Below are 23803 nucleotides of genomic sequence, written 5' to 3'. Positions count from 1 at the left end.
AGCCCCCGGACCCCAAACACTGACCCCCGCCTCGAAAACGTGCACGCCATGGTGAAAAAAAAAATTAAATAATTAAAAAATGCACGTTGCAAAAAAGTTTGGGGGTGCAACGCGAGGACTTCCCAAGAGGTCACCTATCTTAATACTACTCTCGCCCAAGCACGTTTAACTTCGGAGTTCTGATGGGATCCGGTGCATTAGTGCTGGTATGATCGCACCCGTCATCCCATGCAAAAACTAAGCATATATTCCATACTGGGCGCCCCTTTCTCCCGTATGCTCATCCTTCACGTGCATGCACAAGCCCCCGGACCCCAAACACTGACCCCCGCCTCGAAAACGTGCACGCCATGGTGAAAAAAAAAATTAAATAATTAAAAAATGCACGTTGCAAAAAAGTTTGGGCCCGCCTCGAAAACGTGCACGCCATGGTGAAAAAAAAATTAAATAATTAAAAAATGCACGTTGCAAAAAAGTTTGGGCCCGCCTCGAAAACGTGCACGCCATGGTGAAAAAAAAAATTAAATAATTAAAAAATGCACGTTGCAAAAAAGTTTGGGCCCGCCTCGAAAACGTGCACGCCATGGTGAAAAAAAAATTAAATAATTAAAAAATGCACGTTGCAAAAAAGTTTGGGGGTGCAACGCGAGGACTTCCCAAGAGGTCACCCATCTTAGTACTACTCTCGCCCAAGCACGTTTGACTTCGGAGTTCTGATGGGATCCGGTGCATTAGTGCTGGTATGATCGCACCCGTCATCCCATGCAAAAACTAAGCATATATTCCATACTGGGCGCCCCTTTCTCCCGTATGCTCATCCTTCACGTGCATGCACAAGCCCCCGGACCCCAAACACTGACCCCCGCCTCGAAAACGTGCACGCCATGGTGAAAAAAAAAATTAAATAATTAAAAAATGCACGTTGCCAAAAAGTTTGGGGGTGCAACACGAGGACTTCCCAAGAGGTCACCCATCTTAGTACTACTCTCGCCCAAGCACGTTTAACTTCGGGGTTCTGATGGGATCCGGTGCATTAGTGCTGGTATGATCGCACCCGTCATCCCATGCAAAAACTAAGCATATATTCCATACTGGGCGCCCCTTTCTCCCGTATGCTCATCCTTCACGTGCATGCACAAGCCCCCGGACCCCGAACACTGACTCCCGCCTCGAAAACGTGCACGCCATGGTGAAAAAAAAAATTAAATAATTAAAAAATGCACGTTGCAAAAAAATTTGGGCCCGCCTCGAAAACGTGCACGCCATGGTGAAAAAAAAAATTAAATAATTAAAAAATGCACGTTGCAAAAAAGTTTGGGGGTGCAACACGAGGACTTCCCAAGAGGTCACCCATCTTAGTACTACTCTCGCCCAAGCACGTTTGACTTCGGAGTTCTGATGGGATCCGATGCATTAGTGCTGGTATGATCGCACCCGTCATCCCATGCAAAAACTAAGCATATATTCCATACTGGGCGCCCCTTTCTCCCGTATGCTCATCCTTCACGTGCATGCACAAGCCCCCGGACCCCAAACACTGACCCCCGCCTCGAAAACGTGCACGCCATGGTGAAAAAAAAAATTAAATAATTAAAAATTACACGTTGCAAAAAAGTTTGGGCCCGCCTCGAAAACGTGCACGCCATGGTGAAAAAAAATTAAATAATTAAAAAATGCACGTTGCAAAAAAGTTTGGGGGTGCAACACGAGGACTTCCCAAGAGGTCACCCATCTTAGTACTACTCTCGCCCAAGCACGTTTATCTTCGGAGTTCTGATGGGATCCGGTGCATTAGTGCTGGTATGATCGCACCCGTCATCCCATGCAAAAACTAAGCATATATTCCATACTGGGCGCCCCTTTCTCTCGTATGCTCATCCTTCACGTGCATGCACAAGCCCCCGGACCCCAAACACTGACCCCCGCCTCGAAAACGTGCACGCCATGGTGAAAAAAAAAATTAAATAATTAAAAAATGCACGTTGCAAAAAAGTTTGGGCCCGCCTCGAAAACGTGCACGCCATGGTGAAAAAAAAAATTAAATAATTAAAAAATGCACGTTGCAAAAAAGTTTGGGCCCGCCTCGAAAACGTGCACGCCATGGTGAAAAAAAAATTAAATAATTAAAAAATGCACGTTGCAAAAAAGTTTGGGGGTGCAACGCGAGGACTTCCCAAGAGGTCACCCATCTTAGTACTACTCTCGCCCAAGCACGTTTGACTTCGGAGTTCTGATGGGATCCGGTGCATTAGTGCTGGTATGATCGCACCCGTCATCCCATGCAAAAACTAAGCATATATTCCATACTGGGCGCCCCTTTCTCCCGTATGCTCATCCTTCACGTGCATGCACAAGCCCCCGGACCCCAAACACTGACCCCCGCCTCGAAAACGTGCACGCCATGGTGAAAAAAAAAATTAAATAATTAAAAATTACACGTTGCAAAAAAGTTTGGGCCCGCCTCGAAAACGTGCACGCCATGGTGAAAAAAAATTAAATAATTAAAAAATGCACGTTGCAAAAAAGTTTGGGGGTGCAACACGAGGACTTCCCAAGAGGTCACCCATCTTAGTACTACTCTCGCCCAAGCACGTTTATCTTCGGAGTTCTGATGGGATCCGGTGCATTAGTGCTGGTATGATCGCACCCGTCATCCCATGCAAAAACTAAGCATATATTCCATACTGGGCGCCCCTTTCTCTCGTATGCTCATCCTTCACGTGCATGCACAAGCCCCCGGACCCCAAACACTGACCCCCGCCTCGAAAACGTGCACGCCATGGTGAAAAAAAAAATTAAATAATTAAAAAATGCACGTTGCAAAAAAGTTTGGGCCCGCCTCGAAAACGTGCACGCCATGGTGAAAAAAAAAATTAAATAATTAAAAAATGCACGTTGCAAAAAAGTTTGGGCCCGCCTCGAAAACGTGCACGCCATGGTGAAAAAAAAATTAAATAATTAAAAAATGCACGTTGCAAAAAAGTTTGGGGGTGCAACGCGAGGACTTCCCAAGAGGTCACCCATCTTAGTACTACTCTCGCCCAAGCACGTTTGACTTCGGAGTTCTGATGGGATCCGGTGCATTAGTGCTGGTATGATCGCACCCGTCATCCCATGCAAAAACTAAGCATATATTCCATACTGGGCGCCCCTTTCTCCCGTATGCTCATCCTTCACGTGCATGCACAAGCCCCCGGACCCCAAACACTGACCCCCGCCTCGAAAACGTGCACGCCATGGTGAAAAAAAAAATTAAATAATTAAAAAATGCACGTTGCCAAAAAGTTTGGGGGTGCAACACGAGGACTTCCCAAGAGGTCACCCATCTTAGTACTACTCTCGCCCAAGCACGTTTAACTTCGGGGTTCTGATGGGATCCGGTGCATTAGTGCTGGTATGATCGCACCCGTCATCCCATGCAAAAACTAAGCATATATTCCATACTGGGCGCCCCTTTCTCCCGTATGCTCATCCTTCACGTGCATGCACAAGCCCCCGGACCCCGAACACTGACTCCCGCCTCGAAAACGTGCACGCCATGGTGAAAAAAAAAATTAAATAATTAAAAAATGCACGTTGCAAAAAAGTTTGGGCCCGCCTCGAAAACGTGCACGCCATGGTGAAAAAAAAAATTAAATAATTAAAAAATGCACGTTGCAAAAAAGTTTGGGGGTGCAACACGAGGACTTCCCAAGAGGTCACCCATCTTAGTACTACTCTCGCCCAAGCACGTTTGACTTCGGAGTTCTGATGGGATCCGATGCATTAGTGCTGGTATGATCGCACCCGTCATCCCATGCAAAAACTAAGCATATATTCCATACTGGGCGCCCCTTTCTCCCGTATGCTCATCCTTCACGTGCATGCACAAGCCCCCGGACCCCAAACACTGACAACCGCCTCGAAAACGTGCACGCCATGGTGAAAAAAAAAATTAAATAATTAAAAAATACACGTTGCAAAAAAGTTTGGGCCCGCCTCGAAAACGTGCACGCCATGGTGAAAAAAAAATTAAATAATTAAAAAATGCACGTTGCAAAAAAGTTTGGGGGTGCAACACGAGGACTTCCCAAGAGGTCACCCATCTTAGTACTACTCTCGCCCAAGCACGTTTATCTTCGGAGTTCTGATGGGATCCGGTGCATTAGTGCTGGTATGATCGCACCCGTCATCCCATGCAAAAACTAAGCATATATTCCATACTGGGCGCCCCTTTCTCCCGTATGCTCATCCTTCACGTGCATGCACAAGCCCCCGGACCCCAAACACTGACCCCCGCCTCGAAAACGTGCACGCCATGGTGAAAAAAAAAATTAAATAATAAAAAAATGCACGTTGCAAAAAATTTTGGGGGTGCAACACGAGGACTTCCCAAGAGGTCAACCATCTTAGTACTACTCTCGCCCAAGCACGTTTAACTTCGGGGTTCTGATGGGATCCGGTGCATTAGTGCTGGTATGATCGCACCCGTCATCCCATGCAAAAACTAAGCATATATTCCATACTGGGCGCCCCTTTCTCCCGTATGCTCATCCTTCACGTGCATGCACAAGCCCCCGGACCCCAAACACTGACCCCCGCCTCGAAAACGTGCACGCCATGGTGAAAAAAAAAATTAAATAATTAAAAAATGCACGTTGCAAAAAAGTTTGGGCCCGCCTCGAAAACGTGCACGCCATGGTGAAAAAAAAATTAAATAATTAAAAAATGCACGTTGCAAAAAAGTTTGGGGGTGCAACACGAGGACTTCCCAAGAGGTCACCCATCTTAGTACTACTCTCGCCCAAGCACGTTTGACTTCGGAGTTCTGATGGGATCCGATGCATTAGTGCTGGTATGATCGCACCCGTCATCCCATGCAAAAACTAAGCATATATTCCATACTGGGCGCCCCTTTCTCCCGTATGCTCATCCTTCACGTGCATGCACAAGCCCCCGGACCCCAAACACTGACCCCCGCCTCGAAAACGTGCACGCCATGGTGAAAAAAAAAATTAAATAATTAAAAAATACACGTTGCAAAAAAGTTTGGGCCCGCCTCGAAAACGTGCACGCCATGGTGAAAAAAAAATTAAATAATTAAAAAATGCACGTTGCAAAAAAGTTTGGGGGTGCAACACGAGGACTTCCCAAGAGGTCACCCATCTTAGTACTACTCTCGCCCAAGCACGTTTATCTTCGGAGTTCTGATGGGATCCGGTGCATTAGTGCTGGTATGATCGCACCCGTCATCCCATGCAAAAACTAAGCATATATTCCATACTGGGCGCCCCTTTCTCCCGTATGCTCATCCTTCACGTGCATGCACAAGCCCCCGGACCCCAAACACTGACCCCCGCCTCGAAAACGTGCACGCCATGGTGAAAAAAAAATTAAATAATTAAAAAATGCACGTTGCAAAAAAGTTTGGGCCCGCCTCGAAAACGTGCACGCCATGGTGAAAAAAAAATTAAATAATTAAAAAATGCACGTTGCAAAAAAGTTTGGGGGTGCAACACGAGGACTTCCCAAGAGGTCACCCATCTTAGTACTACTCTCGCCCAAGCACGTTTAACTTCAGAGTTCTGATGGGATCCGGTGCATTAGTGCTGGTATGATCGCACCCGTCATCCCATGCAAAAACTAAGCATATATTCCATACTGGGCGCCCCTTTCTCCCGTATGCTCATCCTTCACGTGCATGCACAAGCCCCCGGACCCCAAACACTGACCCCATCCTCGAAAACGTGCACGCCATGGTGAAAAAAAAAATTAAATAATTAAAAAATGCACGTTGCAAAAAAGTTTGGGCCCGCCTCGAAAACGTGCACGCCATGGTGAAAAAAAATTAAATAATTAAAAAATGCACGTTGCAAAAAAGTTTGGGGGTGCAACACGAGGACTTCCCAAGAGGTCACCCATCTTAGTACTACTCTCGCCCAAGCACGTTTGACTTCGGAGTTCTGATGGGATCCGGTGCATTAGTGCTGGTATGATCGCACCCGTCATCCCATGCAAAAACTAAGCATATATTTCATACTGGGCGCCCCTTTCTCCCGTATGCTCATCCTTCACGTGCATGCACAAGCCCCCGGACCCCAAACACTGACCCCCGCCTCGAAAACGTGCACGCCATGGTGAAAAAAAAAATTAAATAATTAAAAAATGCACGTTGCAAAAAAGTTTGGGGGTGCAACACGAGGACTTCCCAAGAGGTCACCCATCTTAGTACTACTCTCGCCCAAGCACGTTTGACTTCGGAGTTCTGATGGGATCCGGTGCATTAGTGCTGGTATGATCGCACCCGTCATCCCATGCAAAACCTAAGCATATATTCCATACTGGGCGCCCCTTTCTCCCGTATGCTCATCCTTCACGTGCATGCACAAGCCCCCGGACCCCAAACACTGACCCCCGCCTCGTAAACGTGCACGCCATGGTGAAAAAAAAAATTAAATAATTAAAAAATGCACGTTGCAAAGAAGTTTGGGGGTGCAACACGAGGACTTCCCAAGAGGTCACCCATCTTAGTACTACTCTCGCCCAAGCACGTTTAACTTCGGAGTTCTGATGGGATCCGGTGCATTAGTGCTGGTATGATCGCACCCGTCATCCCATGCAAAAACTAAGCATATATTCCATACTGGGCGCCCCTTTCTCCCGTATGCTCATCCTTCACGTGCATGCACAAGCCCCCGGACCCCAAACACTGACCCCCGCCTCGAAAACGTGCACGCCATGGTGAAAAAAAAATTAAATAATTAAAAAATGCACGTTGCAAAAAAGTTTGGGCCCGCCTCGAAAACGTGCACGCCATGGTGAAAAAAAAATTAAATAATTAAAAAATGCACGTTGCAAAAAAGTTTGGGGGTGCAACGCGAGGACTTCCCAAGAGGTCACCTATCTTAATACTACTCTCGCCCAAGCACGTTTAACTTCGGAGTTCTGATGGGATCCGGTGCATTAGTGCTGGTATGATCGCACCCGTCATCCCATGCAAAAACTAAGCATATATTCCATACTGGGCGCCCCTTTCTCCCGTATGCTCATCCTTCACGTGCATGCACAAGCCCCCGGACCCCAAACACTGACCCCCGCCTCGAAAACGTGCACGCCATGGTGAAAAAAAAAATTAAATAATTAAAAAATGCACGTTGCAAAAAAGTTTGGGGGTGCAACACGAGGTCTTCCCAAGAGGTCACCCATCTTAGTACTACTCTCGCCCAAGCACGTTTAACTTCGGAGTTCTGATGGGATCCGGTGCATTAGTGCTGGTATGATCGCACCCGTCATCCCATGCAAAAACTAAGCATATATTCCATACTGGGCGCCCCTTTCTCCCGTATGCTCATCCTTCACGTGCATGCACAAGCCCCCGGACCCCAAACACTGACCCCCGCCTCGAAAACGTGCACGCCATGGTGAAAAAAAAAATTAAATAATTAAAAAATGCACGTTGCAAAAAAGTTTGGGGGTGCAACACGAGGTCTTCCCAAGAGGTCACCCATCTTAGTACTACTCTCGCCCGAGCACGTTTAACTTCGGAGTTCTGATGGGATCCGGTGCATTAGTGCTGGTATGATCGCACCCGTCAACACATGCAAAAACTAAGCATATATTTCATACTGGGCGCCCCTTTCTCCCGTATGCTCATCTTTCACGTGCATGCACAAGCCCCCGGACCCCAAACACTGACCCCCGCCACGAAAACGTGCACGCCATGGTGAAAAAAAAAATTAAATAATTAAAAAATGCACGTTGCAAAAAAGTTTGAGCCCGCCTCGAAAACGTGCACGCCATGGTGAAAAAAAAATTAAATAATTAAAAAATGCACGTTGCAAAAAAGTTTGGGGGTGCAACACGAGGACTTCCCAAGAGGTCACCCATCTTAGTACTACTCTCGCCCAAGCACGTTTAACTTCGGAGTTCTGATGGGATCCGGTGCATTAGTGCTGGTATGATCGCACCCGTTATCCCATGCAAAACCTCAGCATATATTCCATACTGGGCGCCCCTTTCTCCCGTATGCTCATCCTTCACGTGCATGCAGAAGCCCCCGGACCCCAAACACTGACCCCCGCCTCGTAAACGTGCACGCCATGGTGAAAAAAAAAATTAAATAATTAAAAAATGCACGTTGCAAAAAAGTTTGGGGGTGCAACACGAGGACTTCCCAAGAGGTCACCCATCTTAGTACTACTCTCGCCCAAGCACGTTTAACTTCGGAGTTCTGATGGGATCCGGTGCATTAGTGCTGGTATGATCGCACCCGTCATCCCATGCAAAAACTAAGCATATATTCCATACTGGGCGCCCCTTTCTCCCGTATGCTCATCCTTCACGTGCATGCACAAGCCCCCGGACCCCAAACACTGACCCCCGCCTCGAAAACGTGCACGCCATGGTGAAAAAAAAAATTAAATAATTAAAAAATGCACGTTGCAAAAAATTTTGGGCCCGCCTCGAAAACGTGCACGCCATGGTGAAAAAAAAATTAAATAATTAAAAAATGCACGTTGCAAAAAAGTTTGGGGGTGCAACACGAGGACTTCCCAAGAGGTCACACATCTTAATACTACTCTCGCCCAAGCACGTTTAACTTCGGAGTTCTGATGGGATCCGGTGCATTAGTGCTGGTATGATGGCACCCGTCATCCCATGCAAAAACTAAGCATATATTCCATACTGGGCGGCCCTTTCTCCCGTATGCTCATCCTTCACGTGCATGCACAAGCCCCCGGACCCCAAACACTGACCCCCGCCTCGAAAACGTGCACGCCATGGTGAAAAAAAAAATTAAATAATTAAAAAATGCACGTTGCAAAAAAGTTTGGGCCCGCCTCGAAAACGTGCACGCCATGGTGAAAAAAAAATTAAATAATTAAAAAATGCACGTTGCAAAAAAGTTTGGGGGTGCAACGCGAGGACTTCCCAAGAGGTCACCCATCTTAGTACTACTCTCGCCCAAGCACGTTTGACTTCGGAGTTCTGATGGGATCCGGTGCATTAGTGCTGGTATGATCGCACCCGTCATCCCATGCAAAAACTAAGCATATATTCCATACTGGGCGCCCCTTTCTCCCGTATGCTCATCCTTCACGTGCATGCACAAGCCCCCGGACCCCAAACACTGACCCCCGCCTCGAAAACGTGCACGCCATGGTGAAAAAAAAAATTAAATAATTAAAAAATGCACGTTGCAAAAAAGTTTGGGGGTGCAACACGAGGTCTTCCCAAGAGGTCACCCATCTTAGTACTACTCTCGCCCAAGCACGTTTCACTTCGGAGTTCTGATGGGATCCGGTGCATTAGTGCTGGTATGATCGCACCCGTCAACACATGCAAAAACTAAGCATATATTTCATACTGGGCGCCCCTTTCTCCCGTATGCTCATCTTTCACGTGCATGCACAAGCCCCCGGACCCCAAACACTGACCCCCGCCACGAAAACGTGCACGCCATGGTGAAAAAAAAATTAAATAATTAAAAAATGCACGTTGCAAAAAAGTTTGGGCCCGCCTCGAAAACGTGCACGCCATGGTGAAAAAAAAATTAAATAATTAAAAAATGCACGTTGCAAAAAAGTTTGGGGGTGCAACACGAGGACTTCCCAAGAGGTCACCCATCTTAGTACTACTCTCGCCCAAGCACGTTTAACTTCGGAGTTCTGATGGGATCCGGTGCATTAGTGCTGGTATGATCGCACCCGTTATCCCATGCAAAACCTCAGCATATATTCCATACTGGGCGCCCCTTTCTCCCGTATGCTCATCCTTCACGTGCATGCAGAAGCCCCCGGACCCCAAACACTGACCCCCGCCTCGTAAACGTGCACGCCATGGTGAAAAAAAAAATTAAATAATTAAAAAATGCACGTTGCAAAAAAGTTTGGGGGTGCAACACGAGGACTTCCCAAGAGGTCACCCATCTTAGTACTACTCTCGCCCAAGCACGTTTAACTTCGGAGTTCTGATGGGATCCGGTGCATTAGTGCTGGTATGATCGCACCCGTCATCCCATGCAAAAACTAAGCATATATTCCATACTGGGCGCCCCTTTCTCCCGTATGCTCATCCTTCACGTGCATGCACAAGCCCCCGGACCCCAAACACTGACCCCCGCCTCGAAAACGTGCACGCCATGGTGAAAAAAAAAATTAAATAATTAAAAAATGCACGTTGCAAAAAATTTTGGGCCCGCCTCGAAAACGTGCACGCCATGGTGAAAAAAAAATTAAATAATTAAAAAATGCACGTTGCAAAAAAGTTTGGGGGTGCAACACGAGGACTTCCCAAGAGGTCACACATCTTAATACTACTCTCGCCCAAGCACGTTTAACTTCGGAGTTCTGATGGGATCCGGTGCATTAGTGCTGGTATGATGGCACCCGTCATCCCATGCAAAAACTAAGCATATATTCCATACTGGGCGCCCCTTTCTCCCGTATGCTCATCCTTCACGTGCATGCACAAGCCCCCGGACCCCAAACACTGACCCCCGCCTCGAAAACGTGCACGCCATGGTGAAAAAAAAAATTAAATAATTAAAAAATGCACGTTGCAAAAAAGTTTGGGCCCGCCTCGAAAACGTGCACGCCATGGTGAAAAAAAAATTAAATAATTAAAAAATGCACGTTGCAAAAAAGTTTGGGGGTGCAACGCGAGGACTTCCCAAGAGGTCACCCATCTTAGTACTACTCTCGCCCAAGCACGTTTGACTTCGGAGTTCTGATGGGATCCGGTGCATTAGTGCTGGTATGATCGCACCCGTCATCCCATGCAAAAACTAAGCATATATTCCATACTGGGCGCCCCTTTCTCCCGTATGCTCATCCTTCACGTGCATGCACAAGCCCCCGGACCCCAAACACTGACCCCCGCCTCGAAAACGTGCACGCCATGGTGAAAAAAAAAATTAAATAATTAAAAAATGCACGTTGCAAAAAAGTTTGGGGGTGCAACACGAGGTCTTCCCAAGAGGTCACCCATCTTAGTACTACTCTCGCCCAAGCACGTTTAACTTCGGAGTTCTGATGGGATCCGGTGCATTAGTGCTGGTATGATCGCACCCGTCAACACATGCAAAAACTAAGCATATATTTCATACTGGGCGCCCCTTTCTCCCGTATGCTCATCTTTCACGTGCATGCACAAGCCCCCGGACCCCAAACACTGACCCCCGCCACGAAAACGTGCACGCCATGGTGAAAAAAAAAATTAAATAATTAAAAAATGCACGTTGCAAAAAAGTTTGGGCCCGCCTCGAAAACGTGCACGCCATGGTGAAAAAAAAATTAAATAATTAAAAAATGCACGTTGCAAAAAAGTTTGGGGGTGCAACACGAGGACTTCCCAAGAGGTCACCCATCTTAGTACTACTCTCGCCCAAGCACGTTTAACTTCGGAGTTCTGATGGGATCCGGTGCATTAGTGCTGGTATGATCGCACCCGTTATCCCATGCAAAACCTCAGCATATATTCCATACTGGGCGCCCCTTTCTCCCGTATGCTCATCCTTCACGTGCATGCACAAGCCCCCGGACCCCAAACACTGACCCCCGCCTCGAAAACGTGCACGCCATGGTGAAAAAAAAAATTAAATAATTAAAAAATGCACGTTGCAAAAAAGTTTGGGGGTGCAACACGAGGACTTCCCAAGAGGTCACCCATCTTAGTACTACTCTCGCCCAAGCACGTTTAACTTCGGAGTTCTGATGGGATCCGGTGCATTAGTGCTGGTATGATCGCACCCGTCATCCCATGCAAAAACTAAGGATATATTCCATACTGGGCGCCCCTTTCTCCCGTATGCTCATCCTTCACGTGCATGCACAAGCCCCCAGACCCCAAACACTGACCCCCGCCTCGAAAACGTGCACGCCATGGTGAAAAAAAAATTAAATAATTAAAAAATGCACGTTGCAAAAAAGTTTGGGCCCGCCTCGAAAACGTGCACGCCATGGTGAAAAAAAAATTAAATAATTAAAAAATGCACGTTGCAAAAAAGTTTGGGGGTGCAACACGAGGACTTCCCAAGAGGTCACACATCTTAATACTACTCTCGCCCAAGCACGTTTAACTTCGGAGTTCTGATGGGATCCGGTGCAGTAGTGCTGGTATGATGGCACCCGTCATCCCATGCAAAAACTAAGCATATATTCCATACTGGGCGCCCCTTTCTCCCGTATGCTCATCCTTCACGTGCATGCACAAGCCCCCGGACCCCAAACACTGACCCCCGCCTCGAAAACGTGCACGCCATGGTGAAAAAAAAAATTAAATAATTAAAAAATGCACGTTGCAAAAAATATTGGGCCCGCCTCGAAAACGTGCACGCCATGGTGAAAAAAAAATTAAATAATTAAAAAATGCACGTTGCAAAAAAGTTTGGGGGTGCAACGCGAGGACTTCCCAAGAGGTCACCCATCTTAGTACTACTCTCGCCCAAGCACGTTTGACTTCGGAGTTCTGATGGGATCCGGTGCATTAGTGCTGGTATGATCGCACCCGTCATCCCATGCAAAAACTAAGCATATATTCCATACTGGGCGCCCCTTTCTCCCGTATGCTCATCCTTCACGTGCATGCACAAGCCCCCGGACCCCAAACACTGACCCCCGCCTCGAAAACGTGCACGCCATGGTGAAAAAAAAAATTAAATAATTAAAAAATGCACGTTGCAAAAAAGTTTGGGCCCGCCTCGAAAACGTGCACGCCATGGTGAAAAAAAAATTAAATAATTAAAAAATGCACGTTGCAAAAAAGTTTGGGGGTGCAACACGAGGACTTCCCAAGAGGTCACCCATCTTAGTACTACTCTCGCCCAAGCACGTTTGACTTCGGAGTTCTGATGGGATCCGGTGCATTAGTGCTGGTATGATCGCACCCGTCATCCCATGCAAAAACTAAGCATATATTCCATACTGGGCGCCCCTTTCTCCCGTATGCTCATCCTTCACGTGCATGCACAAGCCCCCGGACCCCAAACACTGACCCCCGCCTCGAAAACGTGCACGCCATAGTGAAAAAAAAAATTAAATAATTAAAAAATGCACGTTGCAAAAAAGTTTGGGCCCGCCTCGAAAACGTGCACGCCATGGTGAAAAAAAAATTAAATAATTAAAAAATGCACGTTGCAAAAAAGTTTGGGGGTGCAACACGAGGACTTCCCAAGAGGTCACCCATCTTAGTACTACTCTCGCCCAAGCACGTTTGACTTCGGAGTTCTGATGGGATCCGGTGCATTAGTGCTGGTATGATGGCACCCGTCATCCCATGCAAAAACTAAGCATATATTCCATACTGGGCGCCCCTTTCTCCCGTATGCTCATCCTTCACGTGCATGCACAAGCCCCCGGACCCCAAACACTGACCTCCGCCTCGTAAACGTGCACGCCATGGTGAAAAAAAAAATTAAATAATTAAAAAATGCACGTTGCAAAAAAGTTTGGGGGTGCAACACGAGGACTTCCCAAGAGGTCACCCATCTTAGTACTACTCTCGCCCAAGCACGTTTAACTTCGGAGTTCTGATGGGATCCGGTGCATTAGTGCTGGTATGATGGCACCCGTCATCCCATGCAAAAACTAAGCATATATTCCATACTGGGCGCCCCTTTCTCCCGTATGCTCATCCTTCACGTGCATGCACAAGCCCCCAGACCCCAAACACTGACCCCCGCCTCGAAAACGTGCACGCCATGGTGAAAAAAAATTAAATAATTAAAAAATGCACGTTGCAAAAAAGTTTGGGCCCGCCTCGAAAACGTGCACGCCATGGTGAAAAAAAAATTAAATAATTAAAAAATGCACGTTGCAAAAAAGTTTGGGGGTGCAACACGAGGACTTCCCAAGAGGTCACACATCTTAATACTACTCTCGCCCAAGCACGTTTAACTTCGGAGTTCTGATGGGATCCGGTGCAGTAGTGCTGGTATGATGGCACCCGTCATCCCATGCAAAAACTAAGCATATATTCCATACTGGGCGCCCCTTTCTCCCGTATGCTCATCCTTCACGTGCATGCACAAGCCCCCGGACCCCAAACACTGACCCCCGCCTCGAAAACGTGCACGCCATGGTGAAAAAAAAAATTAAATAATTAAAAAATGCACGTTGCAAAAAATATTGGGCCCGCCTCGAAAACGTGCACGCCATGGTGAAAAAAAAATTAAATAATTAAAAAATGCACGTTGCAAAAAAGTTTGGGGGTGCAACGCGAGGACTTCCCAAGAGGTCACCCATCTTAGTACTACTCTCGCCCAAGCACGTTTGACTTCGGAGTTCTGATGGGATCCGGTGCATTAGTGCTGGTATGATCGCACCCGTCATCCCATGCAAAAACTAAGCATATATTCCATACTGGGCGCCCCTTTCTCCCGTATGCTCATCCTTCACGTGCATGCACAAGCCCCCGGACCCCAAACACTGACCCCCGCCTCGAAAACGTGCACGCCATGGTGAAAAAAAAAATTAAATAATTAAAAAATGCACGTTGCAAAAAAGTTTGGGCCCGCCTCGAAAACGTGCACGCCATGGTGAAAAAAAAATTAAATAATTAAAAAATGCACGTTGCAAAAAAGTTTGGGGGTGCAACACGAGGACTTCCCAAGAGGTCACCCATCTTAGTACTACTCTCGCCCAAGCACGTTTGACTTCGGAGTTCTGATGGGATCCGGTGCATTAGTGCTGGTATGATCGCACCCGTCATCCCATGCAAAAACTAAGCATATATTCCATACTGGGCGCCCCTTTCTCCCGTATGCTCATCCTTCACGTGCATGCACAAGCCCCCGGACCCCAAACACTGACCCCCGCCTCGAAAACGTGCACGCCATAGTGAAAAAAAAAATTAAATAATTAAAAAATGCACGTTGCAAAAAAGTTTGGGCCCGCCTCGAAAACGTGCACGCCATGGTGAAAAAAAAATTAAATAATTAAAAAATGCACGTTGCAAAAAAGTTTGGGGGTGCAACACGAGGACTTCCCAAGAGGTCACCCATCTTAGTACTACTCTCGCCCAAGCACGTTTGACTTCGGAGTTCTGATGGGATCCGGTGCATTAGTGCTGGTATGATGGCACCCGTCATCCCATGCAAAAACTAAGCATATATTCCATACTGGGCGCCCCTTTCTCCCGTATGCTCATCCTTCACGTGCATGCACAAGCCCCCGGACCCCAAACACTGACCTCCGCCTCGTAAACGTGCACGCCATGGTGAAAAAAAAAATTAAATAATTAAAAAATGCACGTTGCAAAAAAGTTTGGGGGTGCAACACGAGGACTTCCCAAGAGGTCACCCATCTTAGTACTACTCTCGCCCAAGCACGTTTAACTTCGGAGTTCTGATGGGATCCGGTGCATTAGTGCTGGTATGATGGCACCCGTCATCCCATGCAAAAACTAAGCATATATTCCATACTGGGCGCCCCTTTCTCCCGTATGCTCATCCTTCACGTGCATGCACAAGCCCCCGGACCCCAAACACTGACCTCCGCCTCGTAAACGTGCACGCCATGGTGAAAAAAAAAATTAAATAATTAAAAAATGCACGTTGCAAAAAAGTTTGGGGGTGCAACACCAGGACTTCCCAAGAGGTCACCCATCTTAGTACTACTCTCGCCCAAGCACGTTTAGCTTCGGAGTTCTGATGGGATCCGGTGCATTAGTGCTGGTATGATCGCACCCGTCATCCCATGCAAAAACTAAGCATATATTCCATACTGGGCGCCCCTTTCTCCCGTATGCTCATCCTTCACGTGCATGCACAAGCCCCCGGACCCCAAACACTGACCCCCGCCTCGAAAACGTGCACGCCATGGTGAAAAAAAATTAAATAATTAAAAAATGCACGTTGCAAAAAAGTTTGGGGGTGCAACACAAGGACTTCCCAAGAGGTCACCCATCTTAGTACTACTCTCGCCCAAGCACGTTTAGCTTCGGAGTTCTGATGGGATCCGGTGCATTAGTGCTGATATGATCGCACCCGTCATCCCATGCAAAAACTAAGCATATATTCCATACTGGGCGCCCCTTTCTCCCGTATGCTCATCCTTCACGTGCATGCACAAGCCCCCGGACCCCAAACACTGACCTCCGCCTCGTAAACGTGCACGCCATGGTGAAAAAAAAATTAAATAATTAAAAAATGCACGTTGCAAAAAAGTTTGGGGGTGCAACACGAGGACTTCCCAAGAGGTCACCCATCTTAGTACTACTCTCGCCCAAGCACGTTTAACTTCGGAGTTCTGATAGGATCCGGTGCATTAGTGCTGGTATGATCGCACCCGTCATCCCATGCAAAAACTAAGCATATATTCCATACTGGGCGCCCCTTTCTCCCGTATGCTCATCCTTCACGTGCATGCACAAGCCCCCGGACCCCAAACACTGACCCCCGCCTCGAAAACGTGCACGCCATGGTGAAAAAAAAATTAAATAATTAAAAAATGCACGTTGCAAAAAAGTTTGGGCCCGCCTCGAAAACGTGCACGCCATGGTGAAAAAAAAATTAAATAATTAAAAAATGCACGTTGCAAAAAAGTTTGGGGGTGCAACACGAGGACTTCCCAAGAGGTCACCCATCTTAGTACTACTCTCGCCCAAGCACGTTTAGCTTCGGAGTTCTGATGGGATCCGGTGCATTAGTGCTGGTATGATCGCACCCGTCATCCCATGCAAAAACTAAGCATATATTCCATACTGGGCGCCCCTTTCTCCCGTATGCTCATCCTTCACGTGCATGCACAAGCCCCCGGACCCCAAACACTGACCCCCGCCTCGAAAACGTGCACGCCATGGTGAAAAAAAAAAATTAAATAATTAAAAAATGCACGTTGCAAAAAAGTTTGGGCCCGCCTCGAAAACGTGCACGCCATGGTGAAAAAAAATTAAATAATTAAAAAATGCACGTTGTAAAAAAGTTTGGGGGTGCAACACGAGGACTTCCCAAGAGGTCACCCATCTTAGTACTACTCTCGCCCAAGCACGTTAAACTTCGGAGTTCTGATGGGATCCGGTGCATTAGTGCTGGTATGATCGCACCCGTCATCCCATGCAAAAACTAAGCATATATTCCATACTGGGCGCCCCTTTCTCCCGTATGCTCATCCTTCACGTGCATGCACAAGCCCCCGGACCCCAAACACTGACCCCCGCCTCGAAAACGTGCACGCCATGGTGAAAAAAAAAATTAAATAATTAAAAAATGCACGTTGCAAAAAAGTTTGGGCCCGCCTCGAAAACGTGCACGTCATGGTGAAAAAAAAATTAAATAATTAAAAAATGCACGTTGCAAAAAAGTTTGGGGGTGCAACACGAGGACTTCCCAAGAGGTCACCCATCTTAGTACTACTCTCGCCCAAGCACGTTTAGCTTCGGAGTTCTGATGGGATCCGGTGCATTAGTGCTGGTATGATCGCACCCGTCATCCTATGCAAAAACTAAGCATATATTCCATACTGGGCGCCCCTTTCTCCCGTATGCTCATCCTTCACGTGCATGCACAAGCCCCCGGACCCCAAACACTGACCCCCGCCTCGAAAACGTGCACGCCATAGTGAAAAAAAAAAAAATAATTAAAAAATGCACGTTGCAAAAAAGTTTGGGCCCGCCTCGAAAACGTGCACGCCATGGTGAAAAAAAAATTAAATAATTAAAAAATGCACGTTGCAAAAAAGTTTGGGGGTGCAACACGAGGACTTCCCAAGAGGTCACCCATCTTAGTACTACTCTCGCCCAAGCACGTTTAACTTCGGAGTTCTGATGGGATCCAGTGCATTAGTGCTGGTATGATGGCACCCGTCATCCCATGCAAAAACTAAGCATATATTCCATACTGGGCGCCCCTTTCTCCCGTATGCTCATCCTTCACGTGCATGCACAAGCCCCCGGACCCCAAACACTGACGTCCGCCTCGTAAACGTGCACGCCATGGTGAAAAAAAAAATTAAATAATTAAAAAATGCACGTTGCAAAAAAGTTTGGGGGTGCAACACGAGGACTTCCCAAGAGGTCACCCATCTTAGTACTACTCTCGCCCAAGCGCGTTTAACTTCGGAGTTCTGATGGGATCCAGTGCATTAGTGCTGGTATGATGGCACCCGTCATCCCATGCAAAAACTAAGCATATATTCCATACTGGGCGCCCCTTTCTCCCGTATGCTCATCCTTCACGTGCATGCACAAGCCCCCGGACCCCAAACACTGACCTCCGCCTCGTAAACGTGCACGCCATGGTGAAAAAAAAAATTAAATAATTAAAAAATGCACGTTGCAAAAAAGTTTGGGGGTGCAACACCAGGACTTCCCAAGAGGTCACCCATCTTAGTACTACTCTCGCCCAAGCACGTTTAGCTTCGGAGTTCTGATGGGATCCGGTGCATTAGTGCTGGTATGATCGCACCCGTCATCCCATGCAAAAACTAAGCATATATTCCATACTGGGCGCCCATTTCTCCCGTATGCTCATCCTTCACGTGCATGCACAAGCCCCCGGACCCCAAACACTGACCCCCGCCTCGAAAACGTGCACGCCATGGTGAAAAAAAAATTAAATAATTAAAAAATGCACGTTGCAAAAAAGTTTGGGCCCGCCTCGAAAACGTGCACGCCATGGTGAAAAAAAAATTAAATAATAAAAAAATGCACGTTGCAAAAAAGTTTGGGGGTGCAACACGAGGACTTCCCAAGAGGTCACCCATCTTAGTACTACTCTCGCCCAAGCACGTTTAGCTTCGGAGTTCTGATGGGATCCGGTGCATTAGTGCTGGTATGATCGCACCCGTCATCCCATGCAAAAACTAAGCATATATTCCATACTGGGCGCCCCTTTCTCCCGTATGCTCATCCTTCACGTGCATGCACAAGCCCCCGGACCCCAAACACTGACCCCCGCCTCGAAAACGTGCACGCCATGGTGAAAAAAAAAATTAAATAATTAAAAAATGCACGTTGCAAAAAAGTTTGGGCCCGCCTCGAAAACGTGCACGCCATGGTGAAAAAAAAATTAAATAATTAAAAAATGCACGTTGCAAAAAAGTTTGGGGGTGAAACACGAGGACTTCCCAAGAGGTCACCCATCTTAGTACTACTCTCGCCCAAGCACGTTTAGCTTCGGAGTTCTGATGGGATCCGGTGCATTAGTGCTGGTATGATCGCACCCGTCATCCCATGCAAAAACTAAGCATATATTCCATACTCGGCGCCCCTTTCTCCCGTATGCTCATCCTTCACGTGCATGCACAAGCCCCCGGACCCCAAACACTGACCCCCGCCTCGAAAACGTGCACGCCATGGTGAAAAAAAAAATTAAATAATTAAAAAATGCACGTTGCAAAAAAGTTTGGGCCCGCCTCGAAAACGTGCACGCCATGGTGAAAAAAAAATTAAATAATTAAAAAATGCACGTTGCAAAAAAGTTTGGGGGTGCAACACGAGGACTTCCCAAGAGGTCACCCATCTTAGTACTACTCTCGCCCAAGCACGTTTGACTTCGGAGTTCTGATGGGATCCGGTGCATTAGTGCTGGTATGATCGCACCCGTCATCCCATGCAAAAACTAAGCATATATTCCATACTGGGCGCCCCTTTCTCCCGTATGCTCATCCTTCACGTGCATGCACAAGCCCCCGGACCCCAAACACTGACCCCCGCCTCGAAAACGTGCACGCCATAGTGAAAAAAAAAATTAAATAATTAAAAAATGCACGTTGCAAAAAAGTTTGGGCCCGCCTCGAAAACGTGCACGCCATGGTGAAAAAAAAATTAAATAATTAAAAAATGCACGTTGCAAAAAAGTTTGGGGGTGCAACACGAGGACTTCCCAAGAGGTCACCCATCTTAGTACTACTCTCGCCCAAGCACGTTTCACTTCGGAGTTCTGATGGGATCCGGTGCATTAGTGCTGGTATGATGGCACCCGTCATCCCATGCAAAAACTAAGCATATATTCCATACTGGGCGCCCCTTTCTCCCGTATGCTCATCCTTCACGTGCATGCACAAGCCCCCGGACCCCAAACACTGACCTCCGCCTCGTAAACGTGCACGCCATGGTGAAAAAAAAAATTAAATAATTAAAAAATGCACGTTGCAAAAAAGTTTGGGGGTGCAACACGAGGACTTCCCAAGAGGTCACCCATCTTAGTACTACTCTCGCCCAAGCACGTTTCACTTCGGAGTTCTGATGGGATCCGGTGCATTAGTGCTGGTATGATGGCACCCGTCATCCCATGCAAAAACTAAGCATATATTCCATACTGGGCGCCCCTTTCTCCCGTATGCTCATCCTTCACGTGCATGCACAAGCCCCCGGACCCTAAACACTGACCTCCGCCTCGTAAACGTGCACGCCATGGTGAAAAAAAAAATTAAATAATTAAAAAATGCACGTTGCAAAAAAGTTTGGGGGTGCAACACCAGGACTTCCCAAGAGGTCACCCATCTTAGTACTACTCTCGCCCAAGCACGTTTAGCTTCGGAGTTCTGATGGGATCCGGTGCATTAGTGCTGGTATGATCGCACCCGTCATCCCATGCAAAAACTAAGCATATATTCCATACTGGGCGCCCCTTTCTCCCGTATGCTCATCCTTCACGTGCATGCACAAGCCCCCGGACCCCAAACACTGACCCCCGCCTCGAAAACGTGCACGCCATGGTGAAAAAAAAAATTAAATAATTAAAAAATGCACGTTGCAAAAAAGTTTGGGCCCGCCTCGAAAACGTGCACGCCATGGTGAAAAAAAAATTAAATAATTAAAAAATGCACGTTGCAAAAAAGTTTGGGGGTGCAACACGAGGACTTCCCAAGAGGTCACCCATCTTAGTACTACTCTCGCCCAAGCACGTTTGACTTCGGAGTTCTGATGGGATCCGGTGCATTAGTGCTGGTATGATCGCACCCGTCATCCCATGCAAAAACTAAGCATATATTCCATACTGGGCGCCCCTTTCTCCCGTATGCTCATCCTTCACGTGCATGCACAAGCCCCCGGACCCCAAACACTGACCCCCGCCTCGAAAACGTGCACGCCATGGTGAAAAAAAAAAATTAAATAATTAAAAAATGCACGTTGCAAAAAAGTTTGGGCCCGCCTCGAAAACGTGCACGCCATGGTGAAAAAAAAATTAAATAATTAAAAAATGCACGTTGCAAAAAAGTTTGGGGGTGCAACACGAGGACTTCCCAAGAGGTCACCCATCTTAGTACTACTCTCGCCCAAGCACGTTTGACTTCGGAGTTCTGATGGGATCCGGTGCATTAGTGCTGGTATGATCGCACCCGTCATCCCATGCAAAAACTAAGCATATATTCCATACTGGGCGCCCCTTTCTCCCGTATGCTCATCCTTCACGTGCATGCACAAGCCCCCGGACCCCAAACACTGACCCCCGCCTCGAAAACGTGCACGCCATAGTGAAAAAAAAAATTAAATAATTAAAAAATGCACGTTGCAAAAAAGTTTGGGCCCGCCTCGAAAACGTGCACGCCATGGTGAAAAAAAAATTAAATAATTAAAAAATGCACGTTGCAAAAAAGTTTGGGGGTGCAACACGAGGACTTCCCAAGAGGTCACCCATCTTAGTACTACTCTCGCCCAAGCACGTTTCACTTCGGAGTTCTGATGGGATCCGGTGCATTAGTGCTGGTATGATGGCACCCGTCATCCCATGCAAAAACTAAGCATATATTCCATACTGGGCGCCCCTTTCTCCCGTATGCTCATCCTTCACGTGCATGCACAAGCCCCCGGACCCCAAACACTGACCTCCGCCTCGTAAACGTGCACGCCATGGTGAAAAAAAAAATTAAATAATTAAAAAATGCACGTTGCAAAAAAGTTTGGGGGTGCAACACGAGGACTTCCCAAGAGGTCACCCATCTTAGTACTACTCTCGCCCAAGCACGTTTAGCTTCGGAGTTCTGATGGGATCCGGTGCATTAGTGCTGGTATGATCGCACCCGTCATCCCATGCAAAAACTAAGCATATATTCCATACTGGGCGCCCCTTTCTCCCGTATGCTCATCCTTCACGTGCATGCACAAGCCCCCGGACCCCAAACACTGACCCCCGCCTCGAAAACGTGCACGCCATGGTGAAAAAAAAAATTAAATAATTAAAAAATGCACGTTGCAAAAAAGTTTGGGCCCGCCTCGAAAACGTGCACGCCATGGTGAAAAAAAAATTAAATAATAAAAAAATGCATGTTGTAAAAAAGTTTGGGGGTGCAACACGAGGACTTCCCAAGAGGTCACCCATCTTAGTACTACTCTCGCCCAAGCACGTTTAACTTCGGAGTTCTGATGGGATCCGGTGCATTAGTGCTGGTATGATCGCACCCGTCATCCCATGCAAAAACTAAGCATATATTCCATACTGGGTGCCCCTTTCTCCCGTATGCTCATCCTTCACGTGCATGCATAAGCCCCCGGACCCCAAACACTGACCCCCGCCTCGAAAACGTGCACGCCATGGTGAAAAAAAAATTAAATAATTAAAAAATGCACGTTGCAAAAAAGTTTGGGGGTGCAACACGAGGACTTCCCAAGAGGTCACCCATCTTAGTACTACTCTCGCCCAAGCACGTTTAGCTTCGGAGTTCTGATGGGATCCGGTGCATTAGTGCTGGTATGATCGCACCCGTCATCCCATGCAAAAACTAAGCATATATTCCATACTGGGCGCCCCTTTCTCCCGTATGCTCATCCTTCACGTGCATGCACAAGCCCCCGGACCCCAAACACTGACCCCCGCCTCGAAAACGTGCACGCCATGGTGAAAAAAAAAATTAAATAATTAAAAAATGCACGTTGCAAAAAAGTTTGGGCCCGCCTCGAAAACGTGCACGCCATGGTGAAAAAAAAATTAAATAATAAAAAAATGCACGTTGCAAAAAAGTTTGGGGGTGCAACACGAGGACTTCCCAAGAGGTCACCCATCTTAGTACTACTCTCGCCCAAGCACGTTTAGCTTCGGAGTTCTGATGGGATCCGGTGCATTAGTGCTGGTATGATCGCACCCGTCATCCCATGCAAAAACTAAGCATATATTCCATACTGGGCGCCCCTTTCTCCCGTATGCTCATCCTTCACGTGCATGCACAAGCCCCCGGACCCCAAACACTGACCTCCGCCTCGTAAACGTGCACGCCATGGTGAAAAAAAAAATTAAATAATTAAAAAATGCACGTTGCAAAAAAGTTTGGGGGTGCAACACCAGGACTTCCCAAGAGGTCACCCATCTTAGTACTACTCTCGCCCAAGCACGTTTAGCTTCGGAGTTCTGATGGGATCCGGTGCATTAGTGCTGGTATGATCGCACCCGTCATCCCATGCAAAAACTAAGCATATATTCCATACTGGGCGCCCCTTTCTCCCGTATGCTCATCCTTCACGTGCATGCACAAGCCCCCGGACCCCAAACACTGACCCCCGCCTCGAAAACGTGCACGCCATGGTGAAAAAAAAAATTAAATAATTAAAAAATGCACGTTGCAAAAAAGTTTGGGCCCGCCTCGAAAACGTGCACGCCATGGTGAAAAAAAAATTAAATAATAAAAAAATGCACGTTGCAAAAAAGTTTGGGGGTGCAACACGAGGACTTCCCAAGAGGTCACCCATCTTAGTACTACTCTCGCCCAAGCACTTTTAACTTCGGAGTTCTGATGGGATCCGGTGCATTAGTGCTGGTATGATCGCACCCGTCATCCCATGCAAAAACTAAGCATATATTCCATACTGGGCGCCCCTTTCTCCCGTATGCTCATCCTTCACGTGCATGCATAAGCCCCCGGACCCCAAACACTGACCCCCGCCTCGAAAA

The 23803-nt window shown here is 47.3% G+C and overlaps 67 non-coding genes across 67 annotated transcripts; all 67 read right to left on the bottom strand.

Annotated features, from left to right (window-relative positions):
* Positions 1–101: 101 nt before the first annotated feature.
* Positions 102–220, bottom strand: LOC136215202 (5S ribosomal RNA). The gene has a single exon (XR_010682249.1). It is a non-coding gene; the product is annotated as a 5S ribosomal RNA (ribosomal RNA).
* A 415-nt stretch (positions 221–635) lies between these two features.
* LOC136213751 (5S ribosomal RNA) lies at positions 636–754 on the bottom strand. Its single transcript, XR_010680856.1, has one exon. It is a non-coding gene; the product is annotated as a 5S ribosomal RNA (ribosomal RNA).
* Positions 755–937: 183 nt separating this feature from the next.
* LOC136213995 (5S ribosomal RNA) lies at positions 938–1056 on the bottom strand. The gene has a single exon (XR_010681092.1). It is a non-coding gene; the product is annotated as a 5S ribosomal RNA (ribosomal RNA).
* A 261-nt stretch (positions 1057–1317) lies between these two features.
* Positions 1318–1436, bottom strand: LOC136214255 (5S ribosomal RNA). The gene has a single exon (XR_010681351.1). It is a non-coding gene; the product is annotated as a 5S ribosomal RNA (ribosomal RNA).
* A 259-nt stretch (positions 1437–1695) lies between these two features.
* Positions 1696–1814, bottom strand: LOC136212963 (5S ribosomal RNA). The gene has a single exon (XR_010680099.1). It is a non-coding gene; the product is annotated as a 5S ribosomal RNA (ribosomal RNA).
* A 338-nt stretch (positions 1815–2152) lies between these two features.
* LOC136213750 (5S ribosomal RNA) lies at positions 2153–2271 on the bottom strand. The gene has a single exon (XR_010680855.1). It is a non-coding gene; the product is annotated as a 5S ribosomal RNA (ribosomal RNA).
* Positions 2272–2530: 259 nt separating this feature from the next.
* Positions 2531–2649, bottom strand: LOC136212962 (5S ribosomal RNA). The gene has a single exon (XR_010680098.1). It is a non-coding gene; the product is annotated as a 5S ribosomal RNA (ribosomal RNA).
* A 338-nt stretch (positions 2650–2987) lies between these two features.
* Positions 2988–3106, bottom strand: LOC136213748 (5S ribosomal RNA). Its single transcript, XR_010680853.1, has one exon. It is a non-coding gene; the product is annotated as a 5S ribosomal RNA (ribosomal RNA).
* Positions 3107–3289: 183 nt separating this feature from the next.
* On the bottom strand, positions 3290–3408 carry LOC136213994 (5S ribosomal RNA). The gene has a single exon (XR_010681091.1). It is a non-coding gene; the product is annotated as a 5S ribosomal RNA (ribosomal RNA).
* Positions 3409–3669: 261 nt separating this feature from the next.
* LOC136214253 (5S ribosomal RNA) lies at positions 3670–3788 on the bottom strand. Its single transcript, XR_010681349.1, has one exon. It is a non-coding gene; the product is annotated as a 5S ribosomal RNA (ribosomal RNA).
* A 260-nt stretch (positions 3789–4048) lies between these two features.
* LOC136212961 (5S ribosomal RNA) lies at positions 4049–4167 on the bottom strand. The gene has a single exon (XR_010680097.1). It is a non-coding gene; the product is annotated as a 5S ribosomal RNA (ribosomal RNA).
* A 183-nt stretch (positions 4168–4350) lies between these two features.
* Positions 4351–4469, bottom strand: LOC136214897 (5S ribosomal RNA). The gene has a single exon (XR_010681962.1). It is a non-coding gene; the product is annotated as a 5S ribosomal RNA (ribosomal RNA).
* Positions 4470–4729: 260 nt separating this feature from the next.
* On the bottom strand, positions 4730–4848 carry LOC136214252 (5S ribosomal RNA). The gene has a single exon (XR_010681348.1). It is a non-coding gene; the product is annotated as a 5S ribosomal RNA (ribosomal RNA).
* A 260-nt stretch (positions 4849–5108) lies between these two features.
* On the bottom strand, positions 5109–5227 carry LOC136212960 (5S ribosomal RNA). The gene has a single exon (XR_010680096.1). It is a non-coding gene; the product is annotated as a 5S ribosomal RNA (ribosomal RNA).
* A 259-nt stretch (positions 5228–5486) lies between these two features.
* Positions 5487–5605, bottom strand: LOC136212405 (5S ribosomal RNA). The gene has a single exon (XR_010679564.1). It is a non-coding gene; the product is annotated as a 5S ribosomal RNA (ribosomal RNA).
* A 259-nt stretch (positions 5606–5864) lies between these two features.
* Positions 5865–5983, bottom strand: LOC136212247 (5S ribosomal RNA). The gene has a single exon (XR_010679413.1). It is a non-coding gene; the product is annotated as a 5S ribosomal RNA (ribosomal RNA).
* A 183-nt stretch (positions 5984–6166) lies between these two features.
* On the bottom strand, positions 6167–6285 carry LOC136212246 (5S ribosomal RNA). The gene has a single exon (XR_010679412.1). It is a non-coding gene; the product is annotated as a 5S ribosomal RNA (ribosomal RNA).
* A 183-nt stretch (positions 6286–6468) lies between these two features.
* Positions 6469–6587, bottom strand: LOC136211524 (5S ribosomal RNA). The gene has a single exon (XR_010678725.1). It is a non-coding gene; the product is annotated as a 5S ribosomal RNA (ribosomal RNA).
* Positions 6588–6846: 259 nt separating this feature from the next.
* On the bottom strand, positions 6847–6965 carry LOC136215201 (5S ribosomal RNA). The gene has a single exon (XR_010682248.1). It is a non-coding gene; the product is annotated as a 5S ribosomal RNA (ribosomal RNA).
* Positions 6966–7148: 183 nt separating this feature from the next.
* LOC136212524 (5S ribosomal RNA) lies at positions 7149–7267 on the bottom strand. The gene has a single exon (XR_010679676.1). It is a non-coding gene; the product is annotated as a 5S ribosomal RNA (ribosomal RNA).
* Positions 7268–7450: 183 nt separating this feature from the next.
* LOC136211706 (5S ribosomal RNA) lies at positions 7451–7569 on the bottom strand. The gene has a single exon (XR_010678900.1). It is a non-coding gene; the product is annotated as a 5S ribosomal RNA (ribosomal RNA).
* A 260-nt stretch (positions 7570–7829) lies between these two features.
* Positions 7830–7948, bottom strand: LOC136211523 (5S ribosomal RNA). The gene has a single exon (XR_010678723.1). It is a non-coding gene; the product is annotated as a 5S ribosomal RNA (ribosomal RNA).
* Positions 7949–8131: 183 nt separating this feature from the next.
* On the bottom strand, positions 8132–8250 carry LOC136211522 (5S ribosomal RNA). The gene has a single exon (XR_010678722.1). It is a non-coding gene; the product is annotated as a 5S ribosomal RNA (ribosomal RNA).
* A 260-nt stretch (positions 8251–8510) lies between these two features.
* On the bottom strand, positions 8511–8629 carry LOC136215631 (5S ribosomal RNA). Its single transcript, XR_010682668.1, has one exon. It is a non-coding gene; the product is annotated as a 5S ribosomal RNA (ribosomal RNA).
* Positions 8630–8889: 260 nt separating this feature from the next.
* Positions 8890–9008, bottom strand: LOC136213747 (5S ribosomal RNA). Its single transcript, XR_010680852.1, has one exon. It is a non-coding gene; the product is annotated as a 5S ribosomal RNA (ribosomal RNA).
* A 183-nt stretch (positions 9009–9191) lies between these two features.
* On the bottom strand, positions 9192–9310 carry LOC136212006 (5S ribosomal RNA). The gene has a single exon (XR_010679186.1). It is a non-coding gene; the product is annotated as a 5S ribosomal RNA (ribosomal RNA).
* Positions 9311–9569: 259 nt separating this feature from the next.
* On the bottom strand, positions 9570–9688 carry LOC136211521 (5S ribosomal RNA). The gene has a single exon (XR_010678721.1). It is a non-coding gene; the product is annotated as a 5S ribosomal RNA (ribosomal RNA).
* A 183-nt stretch (positions 9689–9871) lies between these two features.
* On the bottom strand, positions 9872–9990 carry LOC136211520 (5S ribosomal RNA). The gene has a single exon (XR_010678720.1). It is a non-coding gene; the product is annotated as a 5S ribosomal RNA (ribosomal RNA).
* A 260-nt stretch (positions 9991–10250) lies between these two features.
* Positions 10251–10369, bottom strand: LOC136215630 (5S ribosomal RNA). The gene has a single exon (XR_010682667.1). It is a non-coding gene; the product is annotated as a 5S ribosomal RNA (ribosomal RNA).
* A 260-nt stretch (positions 10370–10629) lies between these two features.
* Positions 10630–10748, bottom strand: LOC136213746 (5S ribosomal RNA). Its single transcript, XR_010680851.1, has one exon. It is a non-coding gene; the product is annotated as a 5S ribosomal RNA (ribosomal RNA).
* A 183-nt stretch (positions 10749–10931) lies between these two features.
* LOC136212406 (5S ribosomal RNA) lies at positions 10932–11050 on the bottom strand. The gene has a single exon (XR_010679565.1). It is a non-coding gene; the product is annotated as a 5S ribosomal RNA (ribosomal RNA).
* A 260-nt stretch (positions 11051–11310) lies between these two features.
* On the bottom strand, positions 11311–11429 carry LOC136211519 (5S ribosomal RNA). Its single transcript, XR_010678719.1, has one exon. It is a non-coding gene; the product is annotated as a 5S ribosomal RNA (ribosomal RNA).
* Positions 11430–11612: 183 nt separating this feature from the next.
* LOC136211518 (5S ribosomal RNA) lies at positions 11613–11731 on the bottom strand. The gene has a single exon (XR_010678717.1). It is a non-coding gene; the product is annotated as a 5S ribosomal RNA (ribosomal RNA).
* Positions 11732–11990: 259 nt separating this feature from the next.
* On the bottom strand, positions 11991–12109 carry LOC136215712 (5S ribosomal RNA). Its single transcript, XR_010682745.1, has one exon. It is a non-coding gene; the product is annotated as a 5S ribosomal RNA (ribosomal RNA).
* Positions 12110–12369: 260 nt separating this feature from the next.
* Positions 12370–12488, bottom strand: LOC136213745 (5S ribosomal RNA). Its single transcript, XR_010680850.1, has one exon. It is a non-coding gene; the product is annotated as a 5S ribosomal RNA (ribosomal RNA).
* A 260-nt stretch (positions 12489–12748) lies between these two features.
* On the bottom strand, positions 12749–12867 carry LOC136212244 (5S ribosomal RNA). The gene has a single exon (XR_010679410.1). It is a non-coding gene; the product is annotated as a 5S ribosomal RNA (ribosomal RNA).
* A 260-nt stretch (positions 12868–13127) lies between these two features.
* Positions 13128–13246, bottom strand: LOC136214743 (5S ribosomal RNA). The gene has a single exon (XR_010681817.1). It is a non-coding gene; the product is annotated as a 5S ribosomal RNA (ribosomal RNA).
* A 183-nt stretch (positions 13247–13429) lies between these two features.
* LOC136213913 (5S ribosomal RNA) lies at positions 13430–13548 on the bottom strand. Its single transcript, XR_010681012.1, has one exon. It is a non-coding gene; the product is annotated as a 5S ribosomal RNA (ribosomal RNA).
* Positions 13549–13806: 258 nt separating this feature from the next.
* LOC136215711 (5S ribosomal RNA) lies at positions 13807–13925 on the bottom strand. Its single transcript, XR_010682744.1, has one exon. It is a non-coding gene; the product is annotated as a 5S ribosomal RNA (ribosomal RNA).
* Positions 13926–14185: 260 nt separating this feature from the next.
* LOC136213744 (5S ribosomal RNA) lies at positions 14186–14304 on the bottom strand. Its single transcript, XR_010680849.1, has one exon. It is a non-coding gene; the product is annotated as a 5S ribosomal RNA (ribosomal RNA).
* Positions 14305–14564: 260 nt separating this feature from the next.
* On the bottom strand, positions 14565–14683 carry LOC136212243 (5S ribosomal RNA). The gene has a single exon (XR_010679409.1). It is a non-coding gene; the product is annotated as a 5S ribosomal RNA (ribosomal RNA).
* A 260-nt stretch (positions 14684–14943) lies between these two features.
* LOC136214742 (5S ribosomal RNA) lies at positions 14944–15062 on the bottom strand. Its single transcript, XR_010681816.1, has one exon. It is a non-coding gene; the product is annotated as a 5S ribosomal RNA (ribosomal RNA).
* Positions 15063–15245: 183 nt separating this feature from the next.
* LOC136213911 (5S ribosomal RNA) lies at positions 15246–15364 on the bottom strand. Its single transcript, XR_010681011.1, has one exon. It is a non-coding gene; the product is annotated as a 5S ribosomal RNA (ribosomal RNA).
* A 183-nt stretch (positions 15365–15547) lies between these two features.
* LOC136214155 (5S ribosomal RNA) lies at positions 15548–15666 on the bottom strand. Its single transcript, XR_010681250.1, has one exon. It is a non-coding gene; the product is annotated as a 5S ribosomal RNA (ribosomal RNA).
* A 181-nt stretch (positions 15667–15847) lies between these two features.
* LOC136214158 (5S ribosomal RNA) lies at positions 15848–15966 on the bottom strand. Its single transcript, XR_010681253.1, has one exon. It is a non-coding gene; the product is annotated as a 5S ribosomal RNA (ribosomal RNA).
* A 182-nt stretch (positions 15967–16148) lies between these two features.
* LOC136213521 (5S ribosomal RNA) lies at positions 16149–16267 on the bottom strand. The gene has a single exon (XR_010680627.1). It is a non-coding gene; the product is annotated as a 5S ribosomal RNA (ribosomal RNA).
* A 259-nt stretch (positions 16268–16526) lies between these two features.
* On the bottom strand, positions 16527–16645 carry LOC136211813 (5S ribosomal RNA). Its single transcript, XR_010679002.1, has one exon. It is a non-coding gene; the product is annotated as a 5S ribosomal RNA (ribosomal RNA).
* A 260-nt stretch (positions 16646–16905) lies between these two features.
* Positions 16906–17024, bottom strand: LOC136213960 (5S ribosomal RNA). Its single transcript, XR_010681060.1, has one exon. It is a non-coding gene; the product is annotated as a 5S ribosomal RNA (ribosomal RNA).
* A 260-nt stretch (positions 17025–17284) lies between these two features.
* LOC136211812 (5S ribosomal RNA) lies at positions 17285–17403 on the bottom strand. The gene has a single exon (XR_010679001.1). It is a non-coding gene; the product is annotated as a 5S ribosomal RNA (ribosomal RNA).
* A 258-nt stretch (positions 17404–17661) lies between these two features.
* LOC136214706 (5S ribosomal RNA) lies at positions 17662–17780 on the bottom strand. The gene has a single exon (XR_010681782.1). It is a non-coding gene; the product is annotated as a 5S ribosomal RNA (ribosomal RNA).
* A 183-nt stretch (positions 17781–17963) lies between these two features.
* Positions 17964–18082, bottom strand: LOC136215377 (5S ribosomal RNA). The gene has a single exon (XR_010682419.1). It is a non-coding gene; the product is annotated as a 5S ribosomal RNA (ribosomal RNA).
* Positions 18083–18265: 183 nt separating this feature from the next.
* LOC136214153 (5S ribosomal RNA) lies at positions 18266–18384 on the bottom strand. The gene has a single exon (XR_010681249.1). It is a non-coding gene; the product is annotated as a 5S ribosomal RNA (ribosomal RNA).
* Positions 18385–18643: 259 nt separating this feature from the next.
* LOC136211811 (5S ribosomal RNA) lies at positions 18644–18762 on the bottom strand. The gene has a single exon (XR_010679000.1). It is a non-coding gene; the product is annotated as a 5S ribosomal RNA (ribosomal RNA).
* Positions 18763–19022: 260 nt separating this feature from the next.
* On the bottom strand, positions 19023–19141 carry LOC136214514 (5S ribosomal RNA). Its single transcript, XR_010681596.1, has one exon. It is a non-coding gene; the product is annotated as a 5S ribosomal RNA (ribosomal RNA).
* Positions 19142–19401: 260 nt separating this feature from the next.
* On the bottom strand, positions 19402–19520 carry LOC136212242 (5S ribosomal RNA). Its single transcript, XR_010679408.1, has one exon. It is a non-coding gene; the product is annotated as a 5S ribosomal RNA (ribosomal RNA).
* Positions 19521–19780: 260 nt separating this feature from the next.
* LOC136214690 (5S ribosomal RNA) lies at positions 19781–19899 on the bottom strand. The gene has a single exon (XR_010681767.1). It is a non-coding gene; the product is annotated as a 5S ribosomal RNA (ribosomal RNA).
* A 183-nt stretch (positions 19900–20082) lies between these two features.
* Positions 20083–20201, bottom strand: LOC136214689 (5S ribosomal RNA). The gene has a single exon (XR_010681766.1). It is a non-coding gene; the product is annotated as a 5S ribosomal RNA (ribosomal RNA).
* Positions 20202–20384: 183 nt separating this feature from the next.
* On the bottom strand, positions 20385–20503 carry LOC136214152 (5S ribosomal RNA). The gene has a single exon (XR_010681248.1). It is a non-coding gene; the product is annotated as a 5S ribosomal RNA (ribosomal RNA).
* A 260-nt stretch (positions 20504–20763) lies between these two features.
* On the bottom strand, positions 20764–20882 carry LOC136212241 (5S ribosomal RNA). Its single transcript, XR_010679407.1, has one exon. It is a non-coding gene; the product is annotated as a 5S ribosomal RNA (ribosomal RNA).
* Positions 20883–21143: 261 nt separating this feature from the next.
* LOC136212240 (5S ribosomal RNA) lies at positions 21144–21262 on the bottom strand. Its single transcript, XR_010679406.1, has one exon. It is a non-coding gene; the product is annotated as a 5S ribosomal RNA (ribosomal RNA).
* Positions 21263–21522: 260 nt separating this feature from the next.
* Positions 21523–21641, bottom strand: LOC136214688 (5S ribosomal RNA). Its single transcript, XR_010681765.1, has one exon. It is a non-coding gene; the product is annotated as a 5S ribosomal RNA (ribosomal RNA).
* A 183-nt stretch (positions 21642–21824) lies between these two features.
* LOC136211808 (5S ribosomal RNA) lies at positions 21825–21943 on the bottom strand. Its single transcript, XR_010678998.1, has one exon. It is a non-coding gene; the product is annotated as a 5S ribosomal RNA (ribosomal RNA).
* A 260-nt stretch (positions 21944–22203) lies between these two features.
* On the bottom strand, positions 22204–22322 carry LOC136211516 (5S ribosomal RNA). Its single transcript, XR_010678715.1, has one exon. It is a non-coding gene; the product is annotated as a 5S ribosomal RNA (ribosomal RNA).
* Positions 22323–22504: 182 nt separating this feature from the next.
* LOC136211807 (5S ribosomal RNA) lies at positions 22505–22623 on the bottom strand. Its single transcript, XR_010678997.1, has one exon. It is a non-coding gene; the product is annotated as a 5S ribosomal RNA (ribosomal RNA).
* A 260-nt stretch (positions 22624–22883) lies between these two features.
* Positions 22884–23002, bottom strand: LOC136211806 (5S ribosomal RNA). Its single transcript, XR_010678996.1, has one exon. It is a non-coding gene; the product is annotated as a 5S ribosomal RNA (ribosomal RNA).
* A 183-nt stretch (positions 23003–23185) lies between these two features.
* On the bottom strand, positions 23186–23304 carry LOC136214151 (5S ribosomal RNA). Its single transcript, XR_010681247.1, has one exon. It is a non-coding gene; the product is annotated as a 5S ribosomal RNA (ribosomal RNA).
* Positions 23305–23564: 260 nt separating this feature from the next.
* LOC136211570 (5S ribosomal RNA) lies at positions 23565–23683 on the bottom strand. Its single transcript, XR_010678768.1, has one exon. It is a non-coding gene; the product is annotated as a 5S ribosomal RNA (ribosomal RNA).
* Between the last annotated feature and the right edge of the window lie 120 nt (positions 23684–23803).

The sequence above is a fragment of the Euphorbia lathyris genome, chromosome 1 (genome assembly GCF_963576675.1).
Source record: "Euphorbia lathyris chromosome 1, ddEupLath1.1, whole genome shotgun sequence".
Lineage (NCBI taxonomy): Eukaryota > Viridiplantae > Streptophyta > Magnoliopsida > Malpighiales > Euphorbiaceae > Euphorbia > Euphorbia lathyris.
Note: the sequence above shows the minus strand (reverse complement) of the source record. Positions and strands in the feature narration are given on the sequence as shown.